This window comes from Notamacropus eugenii, chromosome 5 (genome assembly GCF_028372415.1).
Source record: "Notamacropus eugenii isolate mMacEug1 chromosome 5, mMacEug1.pri_v2, whole genome shotgun sequence".
Taxonomy (NCBI): Eukaryota; Metazoa; Chordata; class Mammalia; order Diprotodontia; family Macropodidae; genus Notamacropus; species Notamacropus eugenii.
In genome coordinates this window covers 335,977,888-335,992,561 of record NC_092876.1, presented here as the reverse complement: position 1 = coordinate 335,992,561, position 14,674 = coordinate 335,977,888, and the positions used below count along the sequence as shown (strand labels likewise).

At 39.9% G+C, this 14,674-nt stretch overlaps 1 long non-coding RNA gene across 3 annotated transcripts in view; it reads left to right on the top strand.

Annotated features, from left to right (window-relative positions):
- Positions 1–10,957, top strand: part of LOC140506470 (uncharacterized) — a 36,924-nt gene extending 25,967 nt beyond the window's left edge. Inside the window, exons 1-3 of one of the 3 annotated variants that reach the window (XR_011967938.1) lie at positions 6,420–6,506; positions 7,115–7,233; positions 9,683–9,769. This is a non-coding gene — a long non-coding RNA (uncharacterized lncRNA). Of the gene's footprint in view, positions 1–1,400; positions 1,460–6,413; positions 6,507–7,114; positions 7,234–9,682 lie in introns of those variants that run through there. The other 2 variants (XR_011967936.1, XR_011967937.1) reach the window with 2 other exon arrangements.
- The last annotated feature ends 3,717 nt before the right edge of the window (positions 10,958–14,674 follow it).

Here is a 14,674-nt window from a genome sequence, read left to right as displayed (position 1 = left end):
CTACATCTGAGGTTGCCGAGGGTCTCAAGTTAGGAACATGGACTCTTGCCAATGAGCAATCAGAGAAGACTATGCTCTAGTTTAGGCATGTGCCATCTGATCAATTAGCATTCAAATTTCCAAGAATAATAGAAGAGCCTCTAGAGATCTCACTGATAAAGACAGATGTCAGAAATGGAGTTTTTTCAGGTTATATATAAGCAGGAACAATCCAACCTCATATCAAATTGCTGCTGCAGATGTATCCTGTGGCCCTCACATGGATACTGGAGCTTGTGTCATCATGGAGAAGGCTGATGTAGGACCAGGCGAAACTCTAGTGTTCCAGAGGGATGTGTCCTTTATCTACAAATACCTGAGGGAACCATTATAAGCCTCTGTATTCCCTTTCTTCATATCCCATTGCAAATCTGGCCCGTTATGTAACTCATCCCAATAGAATGCAGATGAATTGTGTTTTAAGTTTTGCTTTCACTTTTGGGCGTCATGGAGATGATGTTTACCACATAATTATTAATTTAGAGAGCAATAACCTGTTGGGGAAGGAGCATGAGTGCCCAGCCTTTTCTCCAAACCTGGGAATTTGCCCCATGAGCCCAGAACAACATTCCAGACAGAGGGAAAAATATGAGAAAAGGCAAGAAGGCCAAGAAAGCACAGACCTCCGACAGACACAGTATTCTAGAGCATGGGACAGCACTTGGCACATGGGAGATGTTTAATGAGAGCTTGTTGACTGAATACTGGCAGTGTGGGATAACATGAGATGGGGCTAGAAAGATAGGATGGTGTCGCACTGGGAAAGCAATAAGAACACATTGCTAGAATCATTTAAGGCATAGGGTTGGCGCGATGGCGCAGCAGACAGAGCACTGGGCCCGAAGTCAAGAAGACTCATCTTCCTGAGTTCAAATCTGGCCTCAGACACTGACTAGCTGTGTGACCCTGGGCAAGCCACTTAAGCCTGTCTGCCTTAATTTCCTCATCTGTAAAATGAACTGGAGAAGGAAAGACAAACTACTCCAATATCTCTGCCAAGAAAACCCCACATGGAGTCATGAAGAGTCAAATATGATTAAAACAACAACAAAGACACAAGCAGGCGACTAGAGGTATAATTTTGATCCTTATAATTCTATATTGGCCATAACCTGGCTGTAACTGGCTTTAACCCAGTTTTGACAGAGAGTTTCTAGGCGAATTTTTTCAGATTTCTTTTCAAAGAATGTCATGGCTAGACAAACATAGATCATAATTGAGGGGAATCTGACTTTCCCTTGTCAACATAGCTGAGAAATGTAAAATTTATTGTAAGAAGCTGTTTTGTAAAGTCTCAAATTTTTAAGATCATAGGATTTGGGGCTGGAAGGGTCCTTAGAGATAATGGTCTCATTTTACAGATGAGTAAACTGAGGCCCAGAAAGGAAAAGTGACTTGACCGGAGTAACACAAGGTAAAGGTAAGCAGTAAAGCCATTCTTAGGAATTCTAAATCCAATGTTCTTTCCACATCATCATGCTGCCTCTCATCTGGGGATTGGTTTCGCCTGTACTTTGCTCCTCAGAGAATTTTAACCTTTCTTTTACTAGGGAAAAGTTTGGAAAAGGCCAGTTGTCAAGTAATCAACTTTCCATAGGGCTTTTGTAGTTTTGACAGCTGTGGCCTTTATCATCTTGGGGTGAGTTTTCTAGGAAACTTTCATTAAGGCAAATGAACAAAATTTAAAGTCATAGCTTGATTTGTGACGGAATAACATTGTGTAATAAGAGTGGCAAATCTGATGAATTGGGACAAGCATGAGATGTGTGTGAACTGATGCAAAGTGAAATAAACAGAATTATAAGAACAACACATGTAACTATAATACTGTAAAGGATTTATAAGGAAGATGAATTCTTAGTAAGTGAAAAAGAAGTAATGGTCATAGAGAATAGATAATGTCACCTAACACATCTCTCCTTACCAGAGAGTTCAGGCTACTATACTGGTTATTTTTACTGAAGTGGTTTTCTTTGTTACAAAGGATGGTTCATTTCTGGGGTGATGCGAAGGGAAGGGACAGGAATAAGAATTTACATAGTGCCTACTATATGTCGGGCACTAGGCTAAGGGCTTTTTACAAACATTATTTTATTTTTTCCTCACAATAACCCTGCAAAGTAGATGCTGTTATTAATCTCATTTTACAATTGAGGAAACTGAGAAAGATGGAGGTTAAGTGACTTGCCCAGGGTCACACGTCAAATAAAGGTCTGAGGCCAGATCCAAACTCAGGTCTTCTTGATTCTAGGCCCAGGGCCCTTTCCACTGTGCCTTGGTATGAGAGGAGGCATTTCCAGAAATGACAGTAATATAAAAATAAATGCATAAATTAAACATTTTAAAAGATACAGACTTTCCTGTTTTTACTTTGAGCATTCTTTCACTGAATTAAAAATCAGTATAATTTCTCTTGATTACAAAGTACACTTTCTTAACTTTTTTTCCTATAAATATTTTTTGTACATGTGGGACCCTTTCCCATTTTTATGATCTCTTGGGGATACGGTCCTAGTAGCGATATTGCTGGGTCAAAGGCTATGCACATTTTTGTAGCCCTTTGGGCATAGTTCCAAATTGCTCTCCAGAAGGGTTGGATGAGCTCACAGCTCCACCAACAATTAACTCTTTTTTTCAATTAGAAGTTTATTTTTTTCTGTCTTTAATGTCCCACTCCACTGGGGAGGAAAAAAAGATGTCCAAAAATACATGCCTCAGTCTGAACCTTGAGTATGTTAACTCTAGGGAGGTAAATAATGTACTTCATCATCAATCTACATCTCAGTCTTTATCACAGCCAGAGGACTGATAACAGAGTATTCAGCTCAATTCCTGACATAAACGTGATGCACCCTGGCTGCAGAATGAGGCATTGTGGGGGTTGATTAGTATAGGAATTTGTATTGCTTGACTCTGTATATTTGTCACGAGGATTTTGTTTTTCTTTTCTTTTTCAATGGAAGGGGTCAGGAGGGATAGAAAGTAGATTTTTGACAACTGAAAAAAATCAAATTAAAAATAAAAATCTTGATCATATGCAAAGATCACCATGATCCATGAGTAAATTGCTTCAGCCAAGACCATCTTTGTCAGGGAGCTAGCCATGGCTGGGAAGGGAAGGGAAGGGAAGAGGGAGTTACTGTTACTATAGGAAATATGAAATACCTTTTGATATCAGTGCCAGATAAGCTCTAACAGAGCCAGAGACTGCTGATCAATTCAAAGGCTGAAGGGAGGGCTTTTAGCAGGAAAGATTCAGCTAAGCTTGGAGTCAATACTGGCTCTAGATCTAGGAGAACAAAGTTTAAAAAAAACAAAAGAAAACTAGGGTTAGGCAGCATGAGTTGTCACACTAAGGAAGCTTGGGCAGCTGACCTGTGGGAAGGAAAGAAATAAACACCTACTGTGTGCTCCATAAAACATCATCTCATTTAATTACAAACTCTGAAAGGTAGGTGCTACTATTATCCCTATTTTACAGGTGAGGAAACTGAGACAGTTAAGTGTCTTGACCAGAGTCACATAGCTAGCTAGCAAGTGGTGGAGGAAAAATCTGAACGCAGGTCTTCCTGACTCCAGCCCAGGGTTCTATCCACTGCGCAGTCTAGCTGCCATAATAACTTGGGTATAAGTTGTATGTAATTTTGACAGTGAATTTTTTTCTATGCACTTAGCTTTCGTAATATGTTGTTCAGATAGCTCATGATAGTTTACATTTACGTAGCACTTAGAATTGATGAAGCTCTTTATCATATCAAATCATTAAAATAATTAGATAAAACACTGCCTAAAACCACCAAGCTTAGGAGCAAGCGGATTGTTAGGAAGGAGTCACCATTTTGCCTGCTTTAGATATGGCACATGTATCAACCCTGACAAGTTGGTTAGGAGCCTGAAACCAAGGAGGCTAAGGGAAAAGGCCAAGAAGAATCTCATCCACTCCCTTTCTCTTCAGTTCTGTTCTCCATACAGTGTCCAAGAGTCCAAATAGGGCTGGCCTTGGGTAAAGTTGTGAACTATATCCTAAATATCCATCCATCCTTCCTTCTATATCCTGCTCCAGTCCAATCATTTATTAAGTGTGTGCAATACACTGTGAAAGTCACTGGATATTTTAAGACTGAGACAAACAGATGTTGTCCTTACTCTCTGTTGGGAGATATGACATGGAAACAGATAAATATATGCACGATGGATGATGAACGAATGAATGAAAAAGCTTTCATTCAGCATTATGTGCAAAGCATTACACTAATCACTGGGGATGTAAAGAACACAGGTAAGACTGTCCCAGTCTCCAGGAGTTCACATTGTAATGGGGAAGACAATCCATAAAGGAGATTTCAGTTGCAAGTGAGATGGACAGGTCTATGATCCTTAGGGTACCATGACAAAGCAAATGGAAATGCCTCTTTTTCCCTTTTAATGTCATTTCCACTGATAAAAGCTTTTCATTTCCTGATGTGAGCAGCTGCCAGGTCAAATATTCTCAAGATGATGGCTGGGGGGACTGAGATGGAAGTGGGGCCCATGATTTGACTGCTACTGCTTTTCCTAAAGCTGTTGGGTTCATGTCCTAGGCTCTCTCCACCAAGGGCTGAAGGGAGGTGGTGAGGGTACCTGACAAATGCCATCTCCTGTGTCTCCCTTGCTGCTCGGAAGATTTGAGGTGGGAGACAGCATTAATAATTACTGGATCCGGGAAAGGCTTTCATCAATGAGTCCCGAATAAAGCTGGGCAACTGAAGAGAGCAAGATAAGGAAGGAGCACGGTCCAAGCATGACAGATAGCTTGTGCAAAGGTGGAAGATGGAACACGTAGTACAAGGAACAGGAAAGAGGCCAGTTTGGCTGACCGTAGACTTAAAAGGAAGTTATGAGAAATAAATCTGAAAATGTGGGCTGGAGCCAGGTTGTGAAGATATTTAAATACTAAACTAAGAAGTCTACATTTTATTCTAGAGGCTAGAGGCAAAAGGAAACCACTAAAGGTCGTTTTTAATTTTCATATGTGTCTTTGGAGGGTTGTGACATGCTCAGACTTATGCCTTAGGAAGATTATTCCATCCGTTAAGTAGAAGATAGACTGCAGGGAAGAGATATAGGAAGACAGGATTCCAATTAGGAAGCTATTGCTGGGGCACAGTAGATAGGGCACTGGCCCTGGAGTCAGGAGGACCTGAGTTCAAATCTGGCCTCAAACAGTTACCTGTTGTATGACCCTGGGTAAATCACCTAGCCCTGATTGTCTCAAAAAAAATATTGCCACGGTCCAGAGTAGAGAATGTGAATACATGAATTAGGATGACTGTCGTGTGCGTATGTGTGTGTGTGTGTGTAACTGCTATAGAGGTACAATATACAGGAGTTTACAACTGACTGGATAGTGATTAGGGAGAAAGAGAAAATTTAAGGGTGACATCGATATCTAAAGCAGCTGAGGTGGCACAAGGGAGAGAGTGATGGACTTGGAGTCAGGAAGACCTGAATTCAAATCTTGCCTCAGAAACTCACTACCTGTGTACCCCCCTACCCCTAGGGCTACAGAATGCAGCTCTTCCACTTCAGGAGAGTTCCCAGGGCAGCTGTTTCCTCATTGCCCGCCAGGGTGCAGGACTTCCTTATTATCCCTTTACAGAATAGTCTCCTTCCCCATCCTCTTTTCCCCTTCCTTTTATGTATTGTCTTCCCCAATTAGACTTTGAGCTTTTAGAGGGCAGCAACTATCTTTTGTCATTCTTTGTGTATCCTCTGGGCAAGTCTGTGTTTGCCTCAGTTTCCTCATCTGTAAAATGAGCTGGAGAAGGAAATGGCAAAAAATACTCCCATATCTTTGCCCAGAAAACCCCAAATGGGGTCATGAAGAATCAGAAATGACTGAAAAGTGACTGAGCAACAAGTGTATCCCCTGGGCTTAACACAGTGCCTGGCACATAGTAGGCACTTAATAAGGGTTTATTGGCCAACTGACTCAGAGTGAGTCATTTAATTTCTCTAAGCTTCCATTTCTTCACCTATAAAATGGGGATAATAATAGCACCTACCCCTCAGGGTTGTTGTTAGGATCAACTGAGCCTTTTCTGCAGGCTGCAACAAGTGAAAGGCACCTTGAAAACCTTAAAGTACTATTTAAATGTTAGCAATTTTGATGATATCACAAACCAGTGGGACTGGAGAGCATGAAGATTGTGGGGTCCATCAACAGAAGAAGCAAAGTGTGGAGGAGGTGCAGGTTTAGGGAAGGAAATCTTGAGTCTGAGTTCAACAGGTTGATCTGGAGATGACCATGGGGATGTTTTGTTGGAGTTGTCCAATGGGAATTGGTCATGTGGGCCTGAAGCTTAAGAAAAAACAATCTGCCTGGATTCTTATAGATCTGGAAGTCATACGCACAGGGATGATCATGGGAGCTGATATCACTGGGAGAAAAGAGAAGAGGGCCCCGGACAGACATTTGGAGTTTAGAAGTCAGTACTGATAATGTTTAATATAAAATTTTGGAATAATGTCTTTGTTCTCTCTGAAGCAAACTCAGAGAATGCCTCTCCTATGTCAACAAAGCCAGCCAAGGCTGACTTCACATTCCTTAAGAGACCTTTAACCTAAGACACTATCTTGAATAATGGGACGTTTTCCATATCTTAATATTTATAGACATATACTATGTTATGGCATATTAATGGTAAAGAAAATATAGACATCTTAGGTCGTAATTTCTATTGAACTTTGTTTACCCTTTCCTATGTCAGTTATCTGTTTAGGGCAGGAAGCCTGCCACTCACTACTGGTGGGATTTCCTTATCACCGAGACATATTTTTATCTAGCCTGGAATCCCAAGGCCTGACCAACATTGCTTTGTTAATTGTCCTGTCTCACTGAATTTATGATTTGCTCAGTTAGGAGAGTTCCTTTCTCACGGCAAAATGTATATAAGCCAGAAGATTTCTGCACTGGGTAGCCAGAACATTTCTGGCTCCATAATGCATTATGTTACCGTTGTCTTTAATAGGGAATTGATTAATTAATTGAATCATAAAATGTATGCATTCAGCCTGTTGCCTTTTCTTAACAAAGTTTTCAGGTCAACAGTACACATGCGATAATCCAGTGAAAGAGGCTGAGAATGCCAGTATCTCTAACACTGAGGGAGGAGAGAGCATCCAGGAGTAGAGGCTGCTCAGCATTATCAGATGGTAAGGAGCATGAGAACTACCTGGGATGTGTGGCACACCTGTAATTCCTGCTACGGAGGAATCTGAGGCTGGGGAGTCTCGTGTTCTGAGCTGGAGTTGGTTAAGTAGAAGGGCTGCTTGCTCTGTACTGAGAGGAGGGGAGAGGTCATCAGGTTTTCTGTTATCATTTAGTCATTTTTCAGTTGCATCTGATTCTTCATGACCTCTTCTGGGGTCCTGGCATGTCTGCTAGTGTCTGCTGGTCTCAGGAGACTAACGCTCTGGTAGTTACTGGGCGTGTAGTTTCAATGGGCATTATTCCTATCTTCTAGGCTCATCTCTTCAGAGTTACCTAAGACATCTTGACTTCAGTCTTGTAGAATCTAGGTTATTGGGGCTAGACCCTCTGCCAGATAAGAGATAAAATAAGATAGGCTCACAGCTTTTTTTTTTTTTTTTATCAATGTCATCACATCTAGTTTGCCAGGCCTAGGCAATGCTCCCAGCATAAGATTAGGTCTCTTCCCTTTGACAACTTCTATTACAGATAACTATCTAGCTAGGGATTAGGTCCTCTTAGATATTTCTAAAACCCACTTTCCTAAAGCTGCAAATGAATAAACCAGAAAGAAAGGTAAATTTAGGAGGCTGCAGGTGCTTACTTGTCAGATTACTTTCAATCTACCCAGTATGATCCAGCTAAGAACCCACCAGACTTACATCAGATTGTAAACTTCTTAAAGGCAGCGATTATCTTTTGCCTCTTTTTGTATCCCTAATGCTTAGCATAGTGCCTGACACATAGCAGGCACTTTTTAAATGTTTATTGGTTGATTTTTTAAAATTATTTACAGATTAGAGTGGTCCATTCTATTGGTGGCCCCTATGAAGTATGCACAATTGGGGGAAAAAAGGTGAGAAAGACAGCATGCCTTATCAGTTTCCACCAATACTCTGACTGCTTGTCTCCTTAATAAAGCAGATTTCCTTGTACTGGATGTCAGAATTCTAAATCTGCATCATCCATCACTCATTCTTTCCCTGGAAAATGTTGGAGACACTTGACAAATTCTTATTTTCTAGTTCTCCTATTTTTCAATATTCCATTAAACTAGTGTTTATTTGCTAGTCTCTAGGGAGTACAAAGAGGAAAAAAACCACAAAGGCTGACCAGTCTTATTTCAGTTAATCAGCAGGTATATATTAAGTACCTACTATGTGCCAGGTAATCCCAGAGGATACAAAAAAAGACAAATACATTTCATGCCCCAGAAAGCTCATCTTTTCAGGAGATAACATTGGAAAAAACAAGGTACATATGGGATACATACAATGTAAATGGAAGGTGATCTCAGAGGATAGGCAGTAGCAGTGCCCAGGAAAAATCTACTGTGAAAAGGTGGGATTTGAGCTGATATTTGAAAGGAATCAAGAAAGCTGAGAGGTCCAAGTAAGAGGGAGAGAAGACTCCAGGCACAGAGCCAAAAGGGATAAGAGGATGTGTTGGAAAGAAGAGCAAGGTTGGTCGGAGCTGGATCATAGAAGGCTTTGAAGGCCAGGCTAAAGGAGTTATTTTATCCCAGAGGCAATTTGAAGGCACTGACAGCTTCAGAGCAGAGGAATAAGAGAATCAAATTTGTGTATTAGGAAGATTGTCAGTTACTTGGAGGATAAATTGGAGAGAAGACAACTAAACAGAAAGGAAATCAACATCAGTCACTCTAAACTCCTCTTTTTATGCTTTCTCCCATTCTAATTTCCAAAACTACAACTCATATTAGTTACCTTTTTAAATATTTTATTTCCTATCTAATATTTTGCAGTTAAATATTAAATACTTTATTTAGTATTTCTTAATGATATTTTATTTTTTTCCCCAGTTACAGGTAAAGACAATTTTTAACATTCTTTTTTTTTATTTGAGTTCCAAATTTTCTTTCTCTCTCTCACTCCCTCCCTGAGATGGTAAACAATTTGATATAGGTTATATGAGCTCAACCATGCAAAACATATTACCATATTAGTCATGTTGTGAAAGAAGACATGGACTCACCCCCCCAAAAGAAAAAGACCAATAAGGGGAAGGGGGAGAGGAATAACCATGAAAAAATACAGAAAGTGAAAAACTGAATGCTTCACTCTGCGTTCAAACTTCATCAGTTCTTTTTCTGGATGTGGATAGCATTTTTCATCACAAGTTCTTTGGAATTGTCTTGAATCATCGTATTGCTGAAAATAGCTAAGTCATTCAGAGCTGATCATAGTACAGTATTTTAACTACTTTTTTAATTGATTTTTTCCTATGTTTTGCATGATTTCACATGTGTAACTGATATATTGCTTGCTTTCTTAATAGGTGGTGGAAAGTTGGAAGGGAGGGAGAGAATTTGAATCTCAAAAAAAAAAAAAGGCATGCTATCAATAATTTGAAAAAAGAACACCAATTGATGTGTTCCTTTTTTTTTTTTAGGAGACTGTTGGAGGCCCACTACTAGGATTTAAGAAGCCTCTTAGTCTTGCAGCAGCACATTCAAATCATCTGTCTGGGGCAGGTGGGATCCTATAGCTAAACTCATACCTTTGATGTTGAGTTTCTTGACCTTGCCTTCAAATTCTGGAGTGGAGTCTGGGACCGATAGCCTTCTGGGTACTGATCACAAATTGTCCTTTTTGGCCCCTGAGCTCACTAAAAGTATAATATTTTACCTTTTTTTTTAGAAAAAATCTGAAAACCTTTATTTTTTCCTCTCTCATCACCCCTCATTGTTAATTTGTTAAATTAAACTGTTAAATTTCCCAGTTAGAAGGAAGAAAGACAAAACCCTTGTAATGGGGGTTACATCAAATCAATCCAACATCATCAACCACAACATTCCCATGCTATCAGTGTCCAAAACCGTATGTCTCATTCTATAGCTTGAATCCATCACCTGTCAGGAGGTGAGTATCACATCATACATATTTTTTCCCCAGAGAACTAATTGCTCAAACTTTAACAGGCAAGATATCTTAGGAGGGAAGAGAAAATTTATGAACATAAAGGAGACCTCAAAAATATGAATGTGGCCTCTTCCAAGTCATGTATAGATAAATAAGATCTGGATAACTGTTTTTTTAACCCGTGGCTTTAGCATTCCTTCCATGTTCCCCACCTGAAACTTTCTTTAGTAGCTCTGACCAAAAACAAAGCTTATGAATTTCCCCTCCTCTCCTGCCCTGTCTATACACTGGTAGAAGGAGTGATGTATGGTGACTTATTACCTCCCACCCTTGAAGGAAAGAAAGGAAGGAAGGAAGGAAGAAAAGAAGGAAGGAAGGAAGAAAGGAAGAAAAAGAAAGAAAGAAAAGGTAGATGCCAGTGAGGGCTTTGGGAGAAATGCAAAGGGTCTGAGTAATCTGTCCCTGAATAACTAAGAGATAATATAAGGTAAAACTTCCCCCAAAAGAGTTATACTACATAGTTAGTTCTTATTATCTTACTATAGAACATAACTAGATAAAAAGATAACTGGCCCAACTAAATCAACAAGCAATTTTTAAACATTTAAATGTATACTGTCTGCCCGGTGATGTGTCAAGTGGTTGAAAAGGCACAACATAGCTAATTCAAAAAGAATGACAACTGACTGAGTAGATACCCTGATATCTTAGTAGCACGATCAAGGGATACTCACGAGCACCTGAGATTCTTTTCTTCCTACTTGAACCCAAGGCCAGAAATGCCAATAAAAATCTGAGCTTAAAGTATTTTTTCTTCCTTGATGTAGCTTCTGTCTGCAGCCCCAGTTAAGCCTCACAGTGGCCTGATTTATTTGTTTCTCTTTCTGGTGTATCTTGTGTAGGAACTAAAAAAAAAAAGTGTATGTGTCTACATGTATACCTCCCTCAGCATATACCTCTCCCTTCTCTCTGCCCATGGTCTGTATCTGAGGAGTTTCTCATCCAAGTGGCTGCCTCTTTTCTGTCCAATCCCACCCTCCTCCCTCCATGTGACTTCAAAAAAAAAGGAAAGAAAACACAAAGGGTTTATGAATGAGCTGGGTACTCCTAATGAGTCACCAAGAAGTGAGTCCACTAGAGGTAGTCTCACCCTCCCATCCTCCTACTGGGCACCCCCTTTCACAACCTCCTCAGGCTTTCAACACATTTCCCAGGCTGTCTTCCTTTGCTTCTCTGCTTAACCCTCTAGTCTCTAATCCTCATCCACCTGGTTACAGTCTCAACATAGAAGCCTCTATTCTGAGTGCTTTAGTAGAAAATAGCAGAGTAATCACTGCTATTATCCCAATACCTATCAGGCAACAACAGGTTTTGAGTATCCACTGGGCAAAGAAGTCCCACCAGATGTTCCATGTGGACCATCCCATGTCCTGGGGTGGGGATAGGATGGTGGTGTTGGAAAGGTTTTACAAAAGAACTGAAAGACAAGTCCTGTGTCTATAGAAGGCACTTAATAGCAGCACCTACCCCTGCCAAAAACACCAAACAAACCCAAAACTTAAATGATTGCTCCTTCATCTTTGCCTAGAATAAACAAGAGATATTATAATTATATGTTGTTGTTTTGTTCCTTTGTTTCCCAAGAGAATCAATGACATCAGGAGTGATGTTTTGACTTGGTTGTCAATTGGATTCAAGGGAGGCAGAGTTAAACAAAGTTGTTAGCCTCACTCTCTCTTCCAGAATCACTGAAGTCTAGTGGCAGGACAAAAGTCAAAATGATTGGTGATGGCTTGGGATGAAGTGGATGACCTTGGTGTCTCTCTAAGTGCTCCACAGTGCCTGCATCACCCACCATCATGGCCATTGGAATAAATTGTTCTCACCTGTGTCCAGTGCAGAAAGTCAATGCTACCTTTCAGTGTTCCAGGCAACTAAGACCATAAATTGTAGATTATTTGCATATCTTTTCTTAATAAGTAGATGCTGGTCTACATTGGTATGTAGACTCTATGAAATCACAGGCCCCATCAAACTACTAAATGCATTTGGGAGCATTGGGGAGCAGGAAGGAAAGAGAACAGATGCAAGGTGGTATAGTCACAGGAGACCTAGACCTTATGAAACCACCAGTAAAACCTTAGGCAAACCATTTAGCCACTCTGTGCCTCAGTTTCCTCATATATAAAACAAGGAGGGTTGGACTAGGCTCCAGATTTGAACCTATGGTTCTATTTTAAAGTAAAGAGAATAACATTGAAAACAACTACAATGAACAGTTATATATTCTATGTTTGCTTCAGTTCCTGTGACCAGTGAAAAATGGCCACTGTAGATGAGAAGGTAAACTGAGTCCTCTAGAGAGTGGAATCACTATTATCAGTCTAGAGCTAAAAGAAAAAACAATTCATTGCTCATTACCAAAAAAATATTCAATTATATCAAAATTCCTAAAATCTACAAATGTTTAAAGGTTCTGAAATCACATAAGGATTTTTATAAAGATTCTCTGTTTCAGGATGAAGAAAACAGTTAATGACTTTTAGTAAGTTTATTACTTATGGTGCCATTTATTTTGAAGGATATTGTTTTTGGTTTAAATGAAATCCTATACCTTCCCAGAGAATTATTCTTTTAAAATAATAGCCAAGATAGAATTGAATAAGAAACTAAGTGCCTACTATGTGCCAGGCTTTGTGCTAAGCACTTTACAAACATTACCTCATTTGAGACTTTCAACAGCCCTGGGAGGTAGGCGCTATTATTAATCCCCATTTTAGGGATGAGCAAATGGAGGCAGAGGCTGAGTGACTTGCCCAAGGTCACACAGCGAGTTAGGTGTCTGAGATTGGATTTAAACTCAGGGCTTCCTGACTTCAGGTACAGGGTTCTCCTTAACATTGTACCACCTCATCGTCTCTAAGAAGACTCTTCTGCTTTTAAATCCAACACAGCATTGGTCAATGTCATAGTTTCAGACTGTCAAGAGTTTCCTGCCTTCATATTCATCAGTGGCTACTTGGTACAAGTTAATTTTGCATTAATTTTCTTTATAACTTTGTTGTATCTCTCTTCCTAGCCACCCCTAATCTCTGTCAAAATCTTATCCACCCTTCAAAGTCCAGCACAGATGAGCCCTTCCCTGATCCTGCAAAAGTGATCTCTCCCTCTCATATCAGTTTACACCTCTTTTATGGGAATTATCCCATTCAGGCTTAAATCATCTACCTATTAATTAGGGCTGGGGCTGTCTCATTCATCTTTGTAACATCTCCAGGGTCTAGCACATAGAAGGTATGACATATGTTGTCTTAACTGATTACTTGAAAAGGAAGCAAGCCCTCTCATCCACTTCAGTTGGAATCATGAAGTGTGGGAATCCAACAGCAGACACACCTTTATCAGGAGCTCTGTGGTAGGGCCAGTGAGAGACTGGTGAGGCATCAAGTATTGGAAAATGCGTCAGATTGTGAATCAGAAGATCTAACTTTTAACCTAGTTTTGCCAATAGCTAGGTCAAAGTCAACTTCTCTTGGTCTGTTTCCACTTCTGTAAAAAGAAGTAGGGGGAGGGTTGGATGAGATTATTTTTAAATTCTCTTCCAGTTCTAATAATCTCTGCTAGAACATTGTAAATAAAAATTAATCCCTGCTAGGAAAAGACATTCTTTGTCATTGAAACCCTATCTTTACAAGAGCTAACATCCAGGGAGACAAGGAAAACATTTTTAATAGGCTATAATACTTGTTAGTTTGTTTTCTTTTTTTTGCAAAGTCTCAAGATATTATGCCTTTAGATACTGCTTGCTGTCATCTGCCTGGAGGAGTAGAGTAAGAGTCTCAGGGCAAACTATCCAAAGAGCTTAGAATGGAAGAGTAACTTTTGATTCTAGCTTAATGCCGTGAAAGACTTCCTAGGGAAAGATTCACGGAGGGAAAAAGAAAGGAACCAGGATTTCCCAACAATTAGAATTTAATCTTTGAAAGGAAGGTTGCCAAATAGGATAGCTATTTATAAAGGAAGCATTTGACTGTAATAAAGTGGCTTCATTGCATCAACGACAACAAAAGACTTCCTAGAGAAGGGGAAAATAAGACATGTCCAAGAGTGGTGGTGGTGGTGATGGCTCTGTGCGTGCATATGTGTGAAGGGTCTGGCACAAGACAAGAGTTGAGAAAATGGGCTTGACTGATCAGAGGGTAAAAGAGATGAGGAAGTCACTTAAGAATGACAACTGACAGCTCATTCCCAGATAGGGAAGAGATTAGTCAGTAACTTTGTGGGTGGGCTTGGGATTTCAATGGCAGCTGATTGGGTCTGGGAGATGAGGAATTGTTCCCTTATAGGGAAAAAAAGGAAATATCAAAATAGCTATAAATCTAATTTAGGCCCTGAAGAGGAAGTCTTTCCTCTGCCTCTTCATTAATGGAAAACTATTGCAAATTATATTTGGAGTTTGGTCTACATCATTTTACTCTTTAACCGCCAACTCCCACCGTAAAAAAAAAAAAAAAGATAGTGT